Source organism: Rhincodon typus, chromosome 28 (assembly GCF_021869965.1).
Source record: "Rhincodon typus isolate 14 chromosome 28, sRhiTyp1.1, whole genome shotgun sequence".
NCBI lineage: Eukaryota > Metazoa > Chordata > Chondrichthyes > Orectolobiformes > Rhincodontidae > Rhincodon > Rhincodon typus.
Window position 1 is genome coordinate 31,645,642 of NC_063359.1, and position 15,458 is coordinate 31,661,099.

General features: G+C 38.6%; 1 protein-coding gene across 4 annotated transcripts in view; it reads right to left on the reverse strand.

Moving 5' to 3' along the window:
* lrrc8aa (leucine rich repeat containing 8 VRAC subunit Aa) overlaps positions 1-15,458 on the reverse strand; it is a 62,458-nt gene that overhangs the window by 26,121 nt on the left and 20,879 nt on the right. The window contains exon 1 of one of the 4 annotated variants that reach the window (XM_048613439.1): positions 14,558-14,648. The exons of the other annotated variants lie outside the window; for them this stretch is intronic. The gene's annotated coding sequence lies outside the window, so the exon portion shown is untranslated. Of the gene's footprint in view, positions 1-14,557; positions 14,649-15,458 lie in introns of those variants that run through there. 4 annotated transcript variants of the gene reach the window in all.

The following is a 15,458-nucleotide window of genomic DNA, read 5'->3' on the forward strand; positions in this document are numbered from 1 at the left end:
ATGCCATCAGTGGCAAGATCTTCAACCTCTTGCTCCTGCCATTCTGGAATGCTCCGCTTAAGCTTGCTAAAAATCTCCACCTTAAGCTTCTCCTACCCCAATTCTAAACTCAGATTATATGCACAATTATTATAGTACCACAAAATGGTTGAATTTCAAATTCAATTTTAGGGACAGCAATTGGTGTCCTCAACTTAAGTAAGGGCAATTACAGAGGTATGATGAAAGAGTTGTCAAAAATAGGCTAGGAAAACAGGCTAAGGGGAAAGTCAATAGATTAGCAGTGTCAGATATTTAAACAGATTAGTTTCTAACACTCAGAAAAACATTATTCCAGTCCAAACTGACACGATGAGAAGGATGAACTACCTGTGGTTTACAGGGATGGTTAAACAGTGTATACCTTACTTTTTGATTGGATACTAAATGGTGAAAACTAGAGGTAGGCTACAGGATTTTGAATTTATTTTATAGTAATTAAGAAATAACTAAGAAGACAATAAAGGAGAAAATTGATTATAAAAATAAATTGGCAAGAAATACAAAACCAAACAACAAGAGCTCCTGTGGGTATGTACAAGAAAGAGAATAGCTAAAGTAAGTTTGTGACTCTTTGGAAGGAGGAATTAATAATGGGGAAACAAGGAAATGGCAGATAATTTAAAACAATATTTCACATTGGTCTTCATAGTGGACAACACAGTAAACAAACATAACAGATAATGGAAGGAAAGATCATGTAACACCCTCTATAATGAGTGACAAAGTATTTGACAAACTAATGAAACTTCCTCCCTAATGGCATTGTGGGTATAGCTAGACCAGATGGACTGTAGCTGTTCAAGGCAGCAGCTCATCATCACCTTCTCAAGGGCAATTAGGGATGGGCAATAAATGCTGGCCAGCCAGCGATGTCTACATCCTGTGTGTGAATTTAAAAAAAGCTAAAGACAGACTTTTGGCCTGCATTGAAGGGTTTCAAAGGAGCAGGCTACAGAGATAGTTGAGACATTGGTCAAAATATCCCAGAATTGGAGTTTGACCAGCTCTTGGGAAAGTGGTCATCCTAACGAAACTGGGGACATTTTCCCCTTAGAACTCGTGGACAAATTCAGTCCTGGCTGATAGGACAAGCATTTCCTCTCTGCTGGCTGCAAGTGTCCCAAGAGGAATAAGTTTAGACAGTTGCAGACCACTTCCTGTTTGGCATAAGCCCAAAGAACAACCCAGAAAATTGTAAATTAAATTGCTGAAGGCCACAACCGGTTTAGGAAATGGAAAAATGGAGGACAGAAACTAATTTGATGAATAGTGTGCAGTTAATGTCAATTTTGAGATAAATGCTTTAAACAAAATAATAGGCAAGATGTTTCCTTTTGAGGAAAAACAAACAAACAGAGTCTGGTAAATTGCATTGATATTCCAGCATCTATCATTCAAAATATACACATGCTCGTAAGAAAATCCAGGAATGAATCTTTCAGCTGGTGAGAACGACGGCCGAAGTTTTTTTTTCTCCCTTTCACTTTGCACCGGTCTCCTGGAGGCTGGAATAAGGTCAAATGCATGCAAATCAAAACAACAGATTTCTTTACACGCATTCAGTTTAAACTTACAAGTTTTTTTTTCAATGAGAACAACTGAAAAAGCCTTTAGATTCTTTTTCAAACTGAAAGACAATTCTGACATCACCATTTTCCTATGATTGAAGTACAGCTTGGCCTCAATTGCTCAACTGTCCTCTTTTCTAGCCTGGTTTATGGAAAACAAAATTTCCAATCTAGGTGATGCTGTGATTTTATTCTGACAGTAAGTGGAAGAAAAGCAAACAACACCTTGTTTGTAAATTTGAATTATGAAACTAAAGTAGTATAAATATCTGATCAACATCTTGTATCATTTTGTTTTTACATTGAAGACAAACTGCATGTGGAATTACCACTTTCTTGTGGAGATCAACAGTAATGATTTTAAAAGTCCTCTCATACACTCATGAATCTGAAGGCAGAGATCGTTCAGGTAATACATACAGTGAAGTAAGTGTAAGTGTAAAAGTAGAATAAACTAACATATATAAAAAAAATTTAGGACTTTAAAAACTGAGAAATTTCACCCTACAAATTTAATTTCTCTCTACACAGCAAATTCCTATTATCAACAGCCAGCAATGCACAACATTCCTGTCCAACGAACAGCTGCATAGCAAATAAAACCTGAAGTGGTTGAAAAAAAAATCATATTTTCAAAAGGTTCAAAAAGGTTCAACTCTCAGCATTAATCAAGGAAACCCAAGACTCTCCAGCAAAAGACAGACAATAACAAGCATTGCTGTGGAAGCTTATCAAAAATAGATATTATAAATCAAAACCAAGCTAATGGTTAAAAGTACAACTGAATAGTCCCTACATGAGCATTCACTATTAATTAAACTATTATATAATGCACCTTTAAACTTGGCAATAGAAAGTCACAACAACAGTTGCTCAGATGGATAAGCTTCTCCCTTAGCGAGGCTTGAAGTTCTTACAACAATTCTTCTGCTAATTCAATCTAAGTTTGCTGCCAAGACTTTACTTCAATGAACGGAGCCAGATTTTCCCACACAATGTTCAAATGTGACTAGCAAAGATTCAGTGTACAACTAACAACGTGCTATTGTGTAGTGTTACATCGGCTTTGGCTCATTACATGGAAATGGATACATTAACCTCCACACACACCCCCAGCCCAAAACTAATGGCATCTTTCATACTCAGCTGCAAAAGAAAAGATGCAGCTATACTTTCAAGGTATGTAATACAACTGAAGAGTTTAAATAATACACGTCAATACTGTCCAAGTTACCAAGTAACGTGAACATGAAAAGAATTGCAGGAAGAAAATACTTAGAATCATTTAAAAATATTCAATCACCATCGGTAACTAAATCATATTCAAAGTTTAAAAGAATTAGCAACTTTTATTATAAAACTCACCCAACCCAACTCAAAAGCAGAAAATTATCATGGAGCAAGATGGCCAAAGAAGTAGATGCTTACAGCCTCAGTCACAGATGATACTGACGCAGGCATGTACCTTTTTACCACTTTTTCAGTTCTTTGGATGAGGAGGACTTACTTCCACACCATTCTAGGACAATTTAGAAGCTGTTTCTGTTCTATGTAAGATAATGGATACTTTAGAAACTGTGCTGCAATTATCAGTTTAAAGATAATAGCTTTTATGGAAACAAAAAATTGTGTGAATGCAGCTGTATGGCAATATTACCATGTATTAACAACAGTACAGGTCACCAAAAGCCAGTATGCTGTGCTCAAGAACAGAAGCAGGTTGGAGACAATGGATAACCTACAGTTCAGTTTCATGCTGTGAACCTAAACAGGATGTCTTTGTCCCAATGTACATATATATTAAAAATACTGACCTGACACAGATGAGTCCTTATTAAATTTGAAGCATGTGGTATTTCTTGAAGAATGCAATAGTTTCCATTTTGATTACATGGAAATTAATGACTATTAAACCAACTTAAAAAATAAAATAAGACATAGGATTATTCTTTATGCTTTCTCTCCTACCCGAAAGTCTTTTTCTCTACTACTGGTCTCTGTGAACCATGCGTCTCTCTCACAGTGGGGCGCACAACTGACTCCTACATCTTTGCAACTCTGCAGCTGTTGAAGAGCATGACCGCGACCATGTTGACTCTACAATTTTTATTTCCTCTCTTACGTCGGATGACTGCTACATATTGCTTCCACACCCAAGCTACTGAGATTCAGAATTTAGATTTGCAGGTTACCGCTCTGTGATTTAATTTTTTAAACTCTCAACTAAAAAGGGGGAAAGCATGTAAAAGCTATTTCAAAGTTAAGTATTTATAAACAGCCATTCATACAATATACAGTGCTTAAAATTGATGCAACAGGCGTAGGTGTACATTTTTAAAAAAGGCATATATTTGTAAGCAACTATGTTTTAGTCATTTCCGCCTATACAAAAGGAGTGCAGATTCCAGAAGTGTACATAGCAGCAAGCAACTACAGCTCCAAGAGGAAAACATCAACGGCGACAAATCCATGCTATAGGGAAAATCATTCAAGGCAAAGTAAACAACTTACTAATCAGGAAATTATTTATTATAGTGACTGAAAAGGCATTACTCAAGAAATATATAATCATTAAACAGTTTCCACTTACTCAGATACATAATTGCACATGAAACCATGATTTCTGATTTGATTTACTGTCACGTGAATCTAAGTACAGTGAAAAACTTCGTTTATGAGCAGTACAGGCAGATCATAGTTAGCAAGGACATAGAGCACACTGTGGAAAAAAATTAGGAGGCATACAAGTTACATCGCACAGGCCGTGCACTAGGCAAGATCAACATTAGCAAGAGAGCATTATTTGAGGTTACAGAGTCCATTCATCAGTCTAATTCCAGCAGGGAAGAAGCTGTTCTTGAACCTGCAGGCGTGTGTGTTCAAGCTTCTGTATCTTCTACCCGACAGAAGAGGTTGTGGAACAGCACTGCCAGGGTGCAATGGATCATTGATGTTGGCAGCATTTCCGCAGCAGTGGGCTGTTGGAGCTAATTGGAGTCAACGGATGGAAGATTGGCTTCCATAACGGTCTGGGCTGTGCACACTACCTTCTGTAGTTTTACGGTCCTGGGCACAGCAGTTGCCACACCAGGCTGTTACGCACCCGGATAGTATGCTTTCATTGGTGCATCTGTAAAAGTTGGTGAGGGCCCTTCTGGACATGCTGAATTTCCTGAGCTGTCTTAGGAAGAAAAGGCATTGTTGTGCCTTCTTGACCATCACATCTATGTGGGAAGTCCAGGACAGGTCGTCAGTTATCATCACTCCCAGGAACTTGACACTCTCCACCCTTTCAACCTCAGATCCATTATGTAGGTGGGGGCATGTTCTCCTCCCTTCTTTCTGAAGTCAATGATCAGTTCTTCAGTTTTACTGATGTTGAGAGAGAGAGGTTGTTCTCATTTCAACACATCACCAAGCCCTCTAACTTCATGGTGCATAACATCTGGGACATTCATTTGTAAAATATTCAGGACCCTCAAAAGGCTTTGAAATAGCATCATCCCACTGACAGCTGCAACTGTAATGTTAACTCTGACCCAGCTGATAAATAAAAGTCTGAACATGATTAACTGGACATTCGGGTTCGGCTGGAAGGAAATGTGTTGCCTTCCTGCATTCCTAATTCAGTTACATCCCAGTGTAGTCTCAAGCCTAAAGTTTATAGTTTTTAAATACTACATAATTATGGATAGTCCAAATCACGGAAAATATTCGAGCCAAGTTACAAGAGCACAGTGGGCACGAGGTTGATAATGTGAAAAATTTCCCATGTCGGTGAATGTCTGTTCCTCAAAACAGTCAAACTTGCCCCTTTTGATAGCTAAAACAGTTTACTGAGCAAAAAACAATGCCATATCAAGATAATAAGCTTGTGAAACGCTCAGACGAGTATAAGATACAGTTTAGCATGGATGAATTGAGATGATATTTTGGGAGTGAAAAGCACAAGGAATAGGAAAAATACTGAAGAATGCAGAGGAATCAATCCAAAGTTATCACCTAAACTATTAGAATTACATTTCACCAATGATGTAATTAAACTCCTGTGATACACAGTTGTCCATTTTCTACTGTACACAGAAATCATGGTTGCAGAAAATTTGATCAGCTAATTCTATAAAGTACAAAACCTTGTTTAACCTTTAATTCTGTTCTATTGCCCTTCAGTTTTCCCATCAAAGCCCATATTTAAATAACTGGTCTCTTCACAACGAGAGTCTAAATTACAAACTATTTATCACCAGTTTCCCTCTCTGCACTCTTCAGTGCTTTCGTGCTCTTTTAGATAAAAACAGAAAACACCCCAGAAGTTAATCTGTCATTTCTCTTTAGATGTTGTTAGGACCAGCTGTGCACTTACGTGTCTTCAGTTGTTTCAAATATCCAAATTTATTTTCTTTTTCTTTTCATTCAAGGCACTCTTTTAAAAAGTTGGAGCATCTAATATTTCATACAATATTCTAAATATGACTTTATCAAGAAGTGGTCTTGGGTTAGAATAGTCTGTTAATTTGGAATTAAATGACTGTTTGATGCAGCCCAGATATCTTCACATTAATTGAAGATTTTAGGGACAATCGAGAACAATATATTGGAATCCTTTATCACCTTTGCCAAAAACCCATTCACTCTAAGCCCACATTTTGCTTTCTTTTCGTCCCAATATACAAAAAAAATCCGGTATTGTTCAGGCATTCATTAATTCAAAGTTCCCCTGAAATAATTTCTTGTCCAAGTACAATCCATTCCTCAAAGTCTATTAACTCCATTTTTTGATGATTCAGCTTTTTAAATTAAAAAGACTAAATTTCTACATTGCTGCACTATTAACCTGAACTCAACATAATCAGATAGGACTCGATTTGCATTTTTAATTTGCATTTTTAGGGTAAAAATACAACCTGGAGTAGAATTTATTTCCCAGATTCTAACTTGATTAAATAATGACCAGGCCAGAAAATAGATAAAGCTAAATTTAAAAAATACACTTCTGCCAGATTTTTTTTTACCCATTTGAGGGATGTGGGCATCAATGGCAGTTATTGCCTGTCTCCAGTTGCTCTTGCGAAGGTGGTGGTGAGCTGCCTTTTTCAACTGCTGCAGTCTGCCCGCTGTGGGTCGACCCACAATGCCATTAGGGAAGGAATTCGAGAATTTTGACCCAAGGACAGTGAAAGAATGGTGATACACTTCCAAGTCAGGATGGTCAGTAGCTTGGAGGGGAATTTGAATGTGCTGGTGTTCCAATATATCTGCTGTCCTTGTCCTTCAAGATGGAAGCGGTCATGGGTTTGGAAGGCGTTGTCTGAGGATCAGTGGTGAATTTCAGCTTGCAGAAATTTTGGTGAATATCTTGTAGATAGTATGCACTGCTGCTATCAAATGTCAGTGGAGGAAGAACTGGTTACTTGTGGATGTAGTGCCAATCAAGCAGGCTGCTTTGTCTTGGATAGCGTCAAGCTTCTTGAGTTTGTTAGAGCTGTACTCATACAGGAAAGTGGGGAGTATTCCATCACACTCCTGACTTATGCCTTGTAGATTGTGGACAGGCTTTGGGGAGTCAGGAGGGGAGTTACTCACCGCAGTATTCCTAGCTCTGTCTTGCTCTTTCAGCCACTGTACTTATGTGGCAGGTCCAGTTAAGTTTCTGGTCAAGGATATCCTCAAGGATGTTGATAGTTTCAGTGATGGTAACACCATTGAATGTCAAAATGACAACTGTTACTTCAAAAAGGAGTACAAATTATTTGGAAGTCTTTGCCGAGTTGTACGATCACCACTCAGCTACTGCATATCTTTCTATTCTTTTAACAACAGGTTAATGTGCCTGAAGACAATGTGCCCAATTATCCACTGGAAGCCTCTCTGTTGCAATGATACTAGTTCAGCACTTTGGGTGCACTTAATAAATTTACTCCTTGCAATTTTGTTTTACCTCTTCTGGTTCAATTGTACTTGTTTAAATTCTGCAGCAGAAAACTGCCTTGTAATCAGGTCTCATGTATGACTGAATTAATATGTGGATTGCCAACTGAAATTAGAGTGCTATGAGTGGCTGCTGAAAGGAGGTTCAGCATGGGCCGAAGCACTCAATGCCAGTCTTTTAGTCAGAAGCTTAGTATTCACCAAGACTGCAAAGATGGATTAATGTCAAACTGAACTTAAGGTAATACAGAATAACTGGGTGTGTTCTATTAAGCAGGTACAAATGTGTTATTTTGTATCAGAGAAATACACAATATCACTTGGAGTGTTCTTGCTTATAGATGGAACAGAAGTAGACAAATGAAGTACTTAGTGGTGAGCCCAACAAGTTATGCTAATCAGAGATTGTTTCCACGAGGCTTGGGATGGAAGTGATAGTGATAACAAGAGTGGGATGGAGATAACCATGGAAAAATGGGGTGGAATGTCATGTGACAGGGATTGCCTTGGAGGGGTTGGCAAGAGGGTAGAGTTGAGTGTTTGGCAGAATGATGTGGGACAATTTGATACAAATTGTTATTCAAATACTATAAAGTCCTTAAAATGAAGACTCACTGGATTTGAATGAAAAATGCTTCAGAAAAACTGTTATGTGAATTAAAAGTATACATCAGTGTTGATTCTACAGACAATGACGAAAACATTTTCTATCCTCCAGACTTTCAATATGTTCCAACTCCAATGGGCATGCCACCGCACCTATACAGACTTAAGGAAACTGCCCTCAATATTTCTATGAAAGTTGAATCCTAAACAAACATTTTGTTAGGAAGCAAGATTAATAGATGGAAGGATGATTTTTTTCAATGGTGCTGAAAGCATAACTAGCAAATTTCAAGGAAATAAACGCTTCATTGCTCAAATAATATTGGGCCCATCACATTCAAACATGCTATCTTAACTCAAGAGAAAACAGTTTCCAATTAGACTTCTGTATTATATGACTATAAACAAGTCACAAGACCAGACTTCACAGAATTGTTATGGAGTAGAAAGAGGTCATTTGGCCCATCATGTCTGTGTCAGCTCACCAAATGAGCAATATGACCAGTGCCATTCTTGTGCATTCCCCATAACCCTGCATATTGTTTCCATGCAAATAATCATGCAATGCATTTCTGAATGTCTCACTCCACCACACTTTCAGGTAAGGCATTCCAGGCCCAAACCATTCACTGTGAAAATATTTTTTTCTCACATCACACTTACGTCTTTTGTAAATTACTTTAAATGTGTGTCCCCTCATTCTCTATCCTTTTACCATAAGGTGATAAGAAATGGGAACAGGAGTAGGCCGTTAGGCCCCTCAAGCCTGCTCTGCCATTCAACAGAACCCTACATGTTGCAGTGAGATCACCTCTCATTCTTCTGTATTCCAACGAGTTGAGTTGGAACCTGCTTAATCTTTGATCATAAGGCAATTTTTCCATACCAGGAATCACCCAAGTGAATGTTCTCTGAACTGCCTCCAATTAGATAATATATTTTCTTAAGTTAAGAGGTCCAAAACTACTCTCAGTACTTCAGGTGTTGTCTCATCTCACCAGCACCTTGTACAATTGCAGTAAGACTTACTTATTCTTACATTCCAACCTTCTTGAAATAAGGGCCAACGTTCCATTAACCTTCCTGATTTGCTGCACCTGTGTGTTAGCTTCTATGTTTCATGCACAAGTACACCTAACTCAGACATCCTACTCTGACCTAGTCACATTTGCCAGCAGTTGGTCCATTTCTCTCCAGACCCATCCTATTCATATACCCATCCAGATGCCTTCTAAATGTTGTAACTGTACCCACCTCCAACATTTCCTTTGCTAGCTCGTTCCCTGTACGCACCACCTTCTGTGTGAAAAAAGTTACCCCCTCAGGTCCTTTTTAAATCTTTCCATTCTCACCTTACTGCTATGTCCTCTAGTTTTGGACTCCCCCACTCTAGGAAAAAGACCTTGGCTATTCACCCTCTCCATGTCCCTCATGATTTCATAAACCTCTGTAAGGTCACCCCTGAACCTCCAACAGTCCAGGAAAATGGCCCCAGCCTATTCAGCCTCTCCCTATAATTCAAACCCTCCAGTCCTGACAATATCCTTCTAAACCTTTGCTGCACCCTTTTAAGTTAACAACATCCTTCCTATGGGTGACCAGAATTGAACACAGTATTCCAAAAGAGTGTCGTCACCAATGCCCTGTACAGCTGCAACATGACTTCCCAACTTCTATACTCAGTGTTCTGACCAATAAAGGCAAACATGCCAAACGCCTTCTTCACCACCCTGTCTAGCTGCGATGCCACTTTTAGGAACCTATGCACCAGCACTCCTTGGTCTCTTTGTCCAGCAACACTCCCTAGGACCCTGCTATTAACTCTAAGTCCTGTTCTGATTTGCCTTACCAAAATGCAACACCTCACATTTATCTAAATTGAACTCCATCCGCCACTCCTCAGCCCATTGTCCCATCTTATCAAAATCTCATTGCACTCTAAGAAAATCTTCATTGTCCGCTACGCCACCTATTTTGGTGTCATCTGCAAACTTACTAACCATACTTCCTATATTCACATCTAAAATCATTTATATAAATGACAAATAGCAGTGAACCTAGCACCAATCCTTGCAGCATACTGCTGGTCACAGGCCTCCAGTCCGAAAAGCAACGCTCTACCACCAACCTCTGTCTCCTAACTTCAAACCATTTTGTACCAATTGGCTAACTCCACCTGCATCCCATGTGATCTAACCTCACTAACTACCCTTCTGTCTTGCAGCTTTTTGCAGTTCTTCTCCAACTAAATGATACTCTGTTCTTTTGTTGTCCCTTCAAAATTAAAGGCTTCGCATTTTCCCACATTATACTCCATTTACCAACTTTTCTGCCAACTTACTTAACCTATTACTGTACCACTATAAACTAATTGTATTCCTGAAAGGGAACAGTTTCCTCCAAATACCCTGTTTACATCCTTCATAAATTTTAAATCATCCATCAAATCCCTCTCAACTTTATTCTCTCTAATGAACAGAGTCCTAACCTCCAGTCTATCTTTATAAATGAAATTACTCACCTCTGAAATTATCCTTGTAACACTTTCTGCACTCTATCCAATGCACTGATATCATTCCTGAAGTATAGCACCCAAAACTGTACTGCCCCAACACTACTCCAGCTTTGAGGACTTGGAAATATAAATAAAAATAATATGGAGACTGTCTTAGATGAGTTAACATTCTGTTGATAAGTTAGTTTTAAAGATTTGTCTAGAAACTACTTAAGATTATATTCTTAGTGTAATACCATTGCTCGATTTCTCCTTTCAGGGAAGATCGAAGAAACTTCATGTTCCTAAAGTAATGGAACAATAGGTGTCATGAAATAAAAGACCATACAAGAGCACTGAATGGAGTAGGATGATAGGTTGAACGGTTTTCATGCCTTTTGGATTTTCTTGTTAAATGATCTGCAAGTGTAGTAATCTTAAAACCACAATTGTAAAACAAATGGTTGAGTAGGGTCAGCTTTGCACAATCTCATAAGCATTACAGATCTGGCAAGCACAAAGGAAACTAGATGTATCACATCAGCTGACTTGTGAACGATTCACTGAATCAGACGATCACCTGATGCAAGATTTCTAAAGATTACAAAATATGACTGAGGATTTTTAAAATATTTGATCATGGGGTGTGGGTGCTGCTGGAATGCTGATCCCCAATTACCCTCGAGAACGTTGTGGTGAGCTGTCTTCTTGAAGAACTGTTTTCAATTAAACATTTATGGTATTGTCAGAAAAAGAAAATGTCTCAAGCACATCAGTGTGTTTCCTCAAGCAGAGCTCCTACACTGTTCTGTAGGCTTTCATGTTTGGTCAATATAATCAACTGCAAAACCACACTCACAACAAGTTGTATCTGTTCAGCACCTTTAACAAAGTAGAAAGTTCCAATAGTATTTTAGACAGCGATCAGGGAAAGAAACAAAAGCTGAGTCAAAGGTTAATATAGATACAAAGATCAAATGATTGATGAAAAATGTACATTTTAAAGAAGGTCTTAAAAGGAGGATCTGAGATAACAAGGTGTAGAGCTGGTTGAAGACAGCAGGCCAAGCAGCATCAGAGGAGCAGGAAAGCTGACGTTTTGGGCCTAGACCCTTGAAGGGTCTTTCTGAAGAAGGGTCTAGGCCCGAAACATCAGCTTTCCTGCTCCTCTGGTGCTGCTTGGCCTGTTGTGTTCATCCAGCTCTACACCTTGTTATCTCAGATTCTCCAACATCTGCAGTTCCTACTATCTCTTAAAGGAGGATATTGATTTCATCATTGGGGTGTAGTTACATCCACAGTGCTGTTAGGAAGAGAGTTCCAGGATTTTGACTCAGTGACTCTGAAGGAGCCATAGTATAGTTTTCAAGGACAGGATGGTCATACAGTCATACAGCACAGAAACAGACCCTTCAATCCAACCAGTCCACACCAAACATAATCCCAAGCTAAACTAGTCCTACCTGCCTTCTCCTGGCCCATATCCCTTCAAACCCTTCCTATTCACGTGCTTATCCGAATATCTTATAAATGTTGTAATTGTACCCATATCCAGCACTTCTTCAGGAAGTTCATTTCACACACCAACCACCCCATGTGTAAAAAATTTGTCCCTCAAGTCTTTTTAAAAATCTCTCTCCTCTCACCTTAAAAATGTGTTCCCTAGTTTTGAAATCCCCCATCCTAGGGAAAAGAAACCTACCATTAACCCTATCTATACCCCTCGTTATTTTATAAACTTCTATAAATTCACCTCTCAACCTCCTATGCTCCAGTGAAAAAAGTCCCAGCCTATCCAGCTTTTCTTTATAACTCAAACCTTCCATACCCAGCAACATTCTGGTAAATCTCTTCTGAACCCTCTCCAGCTTAATAATATCCTTCCTATAACTGGGCGACCAGAATTGGACACAGCACTCCAGAACAGGCCTCACCAATGTCCTGTACAACCTCAATATGACTTCACAACTCCTATACTCAAAGGACTAAGCAATGAAGGCAAGCGTGCTAAATGCCTTTTTAACTACCCTGTCTACAGGTGACACAAACTTTAAAGTATTATGTAGACGAACCGTTAGGTCCATCTGTTCTACAACATTACCCAAGGCCCTACCATTAATTGTATAAGCCCTACCCTGGTTGTTGTACCAAAATGAAATATCCTGCATTTATCCAGATTGAATTCCATCTACCATTTTTCAGCCCATTGAACAGTTTGATCGCGATCCCTTTGTAATCTTAGAAAACCTTCTTCACCGTCTGCTCTGCTACCAATTTTGGCGTCATCTACCAACTTACTAACCATGCCTTCTATATTCTCATCCAAGTCATTTATATAAATGACAAACAAAAGAGGACTCCGAACTGATCCCTGTGGAACGCTGTTGGTCACAGGTCTTCAGTCTGAAAAACAACCCTCCTCCACACTCTGTCTCCTGCTGTTAAGCCAATTATGTATCCAATTGGCAAACTCCTTCTGAATCCCATATGACCTAAATTTACAAATTAGTCTACCATGCAGAACCCTGCCAAAGGCTCTACTGAAGTCCAAGTAAAAATGTCTACTGCTCTGCCATCATCAATCTTTTTGGTGACTTCCTCAAAAAAATTGAATCAAGTTTGTGAGACATGACTTTCCTCGCACAAAGCCATGCTGAGTCCAAGTTGAAGTGGGTGGTATTTCCATGTATCTACTGCCGTTGTCTTTTTAAGTGTGAATTTGGGGATTGGGAAGGTGCTTTCAAAGGAGCCAAGGTAAAATGCTCCAGTGCAGCTTGTAAATGGTACATAATGCCCATCCCGATGTACCAGTGGAGGAGGGAGTGAGTATTGAAGGTGGTGAACAGGGGTGTGCCAAACAAGTGGACAGCTTTGTCCTGGATAGTGTCAAGCGTCAAGCTTCTTGTATTGTTGGAGCTGAATGCAGCCAGGCAAGTTGAGAGTATTTCATTATATGCTTGCATTGGGTCTTGCAGATGGCAGACAGGCTGTATCAAGGCAGAAGGTGAGTTACCCACTAGATGATTCCCAGCCTGTGATCTGCTCTTGTAACCACCTTTCCTAAGCCATATCAGGTGATCGGAGTTTCAAATTTGGTGCGTTTTACTACTTCATGTAATCTCTGTAATAATAAAGCATGATATAAATGCCAGTTGCAAGTTTTTTTGGGCTGCTTTGTTTCACAAGTGTAAATACTGTATTAGAAAAATCTGTCACCTTCTATATGCTTTTGAAAGCTATTATTTAGGAAGAATGGATGACAGAGGATCAGAAAAGACCATTTGGTCCATATGATTGGTCTCAGGCTTTACTATAAACATCCAAATAATTTTCCCACGGCTCAATTCCAAAAACCACTGCGTGAAGTTATGTCTGATTTTTCTATACATCTTCCTCTCCGCTCCTTGTTGTCACTGTTGACTCGTGAATCCAAGGTAGTAGTTTATTTGAGCTCATGTTAATCATATCAATTTTCAGTCTTATCTTCTACTTTAACCAAAATTAGTGCCTGCAGTTTCTTCTTATAGCTTAAATGTCCTATTGCCAAGTGTCAAACAGATGGTTTATTGTTTACTTTTCCCTTCAAATGCTTTGTTTCCTTTTCTTCCTGCAAAATGATAACCAAAACTCCAAATTGTATTCTAGATGGAGCTAAACCTCACCTTGCTAAGAGCAAAATACTTGTTTCACTCCACCTGCGTATTTTAGAATTCTATCGACAGTTGCATTTGAAGTATACAAATCATACATTACAGGTTGCACTAAAACTAGCAGATGGCAGATCCTTATATTACAAACAGAGATCATCAGCTGCACAAAAGTGCACAAAGTAACATTGACTAGTCAAAAATATATTTCATTCACATGGAAGGAGATCGATTTCTCTTAACACTGGTTCTGAATAAACAGATGACATTACCTCACATAAATTTAGTGCAGGACATGTCTGTAGGAATTGGATGTTTGACAGCTTGAATTCAAGCAAATGTGTAATCTTGACTGACTCTGTATCCTCGTCAGTCAGTCTGTGCCAAGATGAATTTTTTAACCTAATAAAAGATTGAGCATTTATGGAATTACTAGAAAAAGAATCTGTCCTGTGCACATCACAGTGTTGACTCCTACAGAGTCCATACATTCTACTGCAGGTGCTCTTCTTTGGTCAGTATGATCGACTGCAATATTACAACAATAATTTCTATCCATATGGCACTTTTAACAAAGAAGAAAATTCCAAAAGGTACTTCAATCAGACAGTTAGAAGGAAAGAAATGAAGGCTGAGTTAAAGGAGAACATACAAATGACGATCAAACGTTTGAACAAAGATGTGGATTTTAGACAAGGTCTTTAAAAAAAAAAGTATATTGAGTTAGAAAGATTTATCTCGCAAATTTCAGAGCATGGAGCATAGTTGACAAAAGGCACAGCTTCAAATCATAGGGCTGAGGAAGCAAGGTTGCAGAGTCAAAGGGATATAAAGGCATTGGATGGGTTTCCAGTGCTGGAGAAATTTATACCTTGAGAATTTTCATTGTTGTCAAGTGAAATAATTAGTGTAATGATTCTTACCGACCTCTGAAATGACCACTTCATAAGTAAGTATCAATGGGTTAACACAACATGATCTTTAGAATTAGATTTTATTGTCACATGTAGACTACCCATTGAGAGTGAAATGATTAAGATGTAAAGAATATTAAATATTGAAATGAATAATCTGATATTCACTGATGATCAAGCTTAACATTTAGTTTAAAAATACATGGAAATAAAGCGACAACCAACCAGATCAATGTGCAAAAGGTACAGTACTAATTTA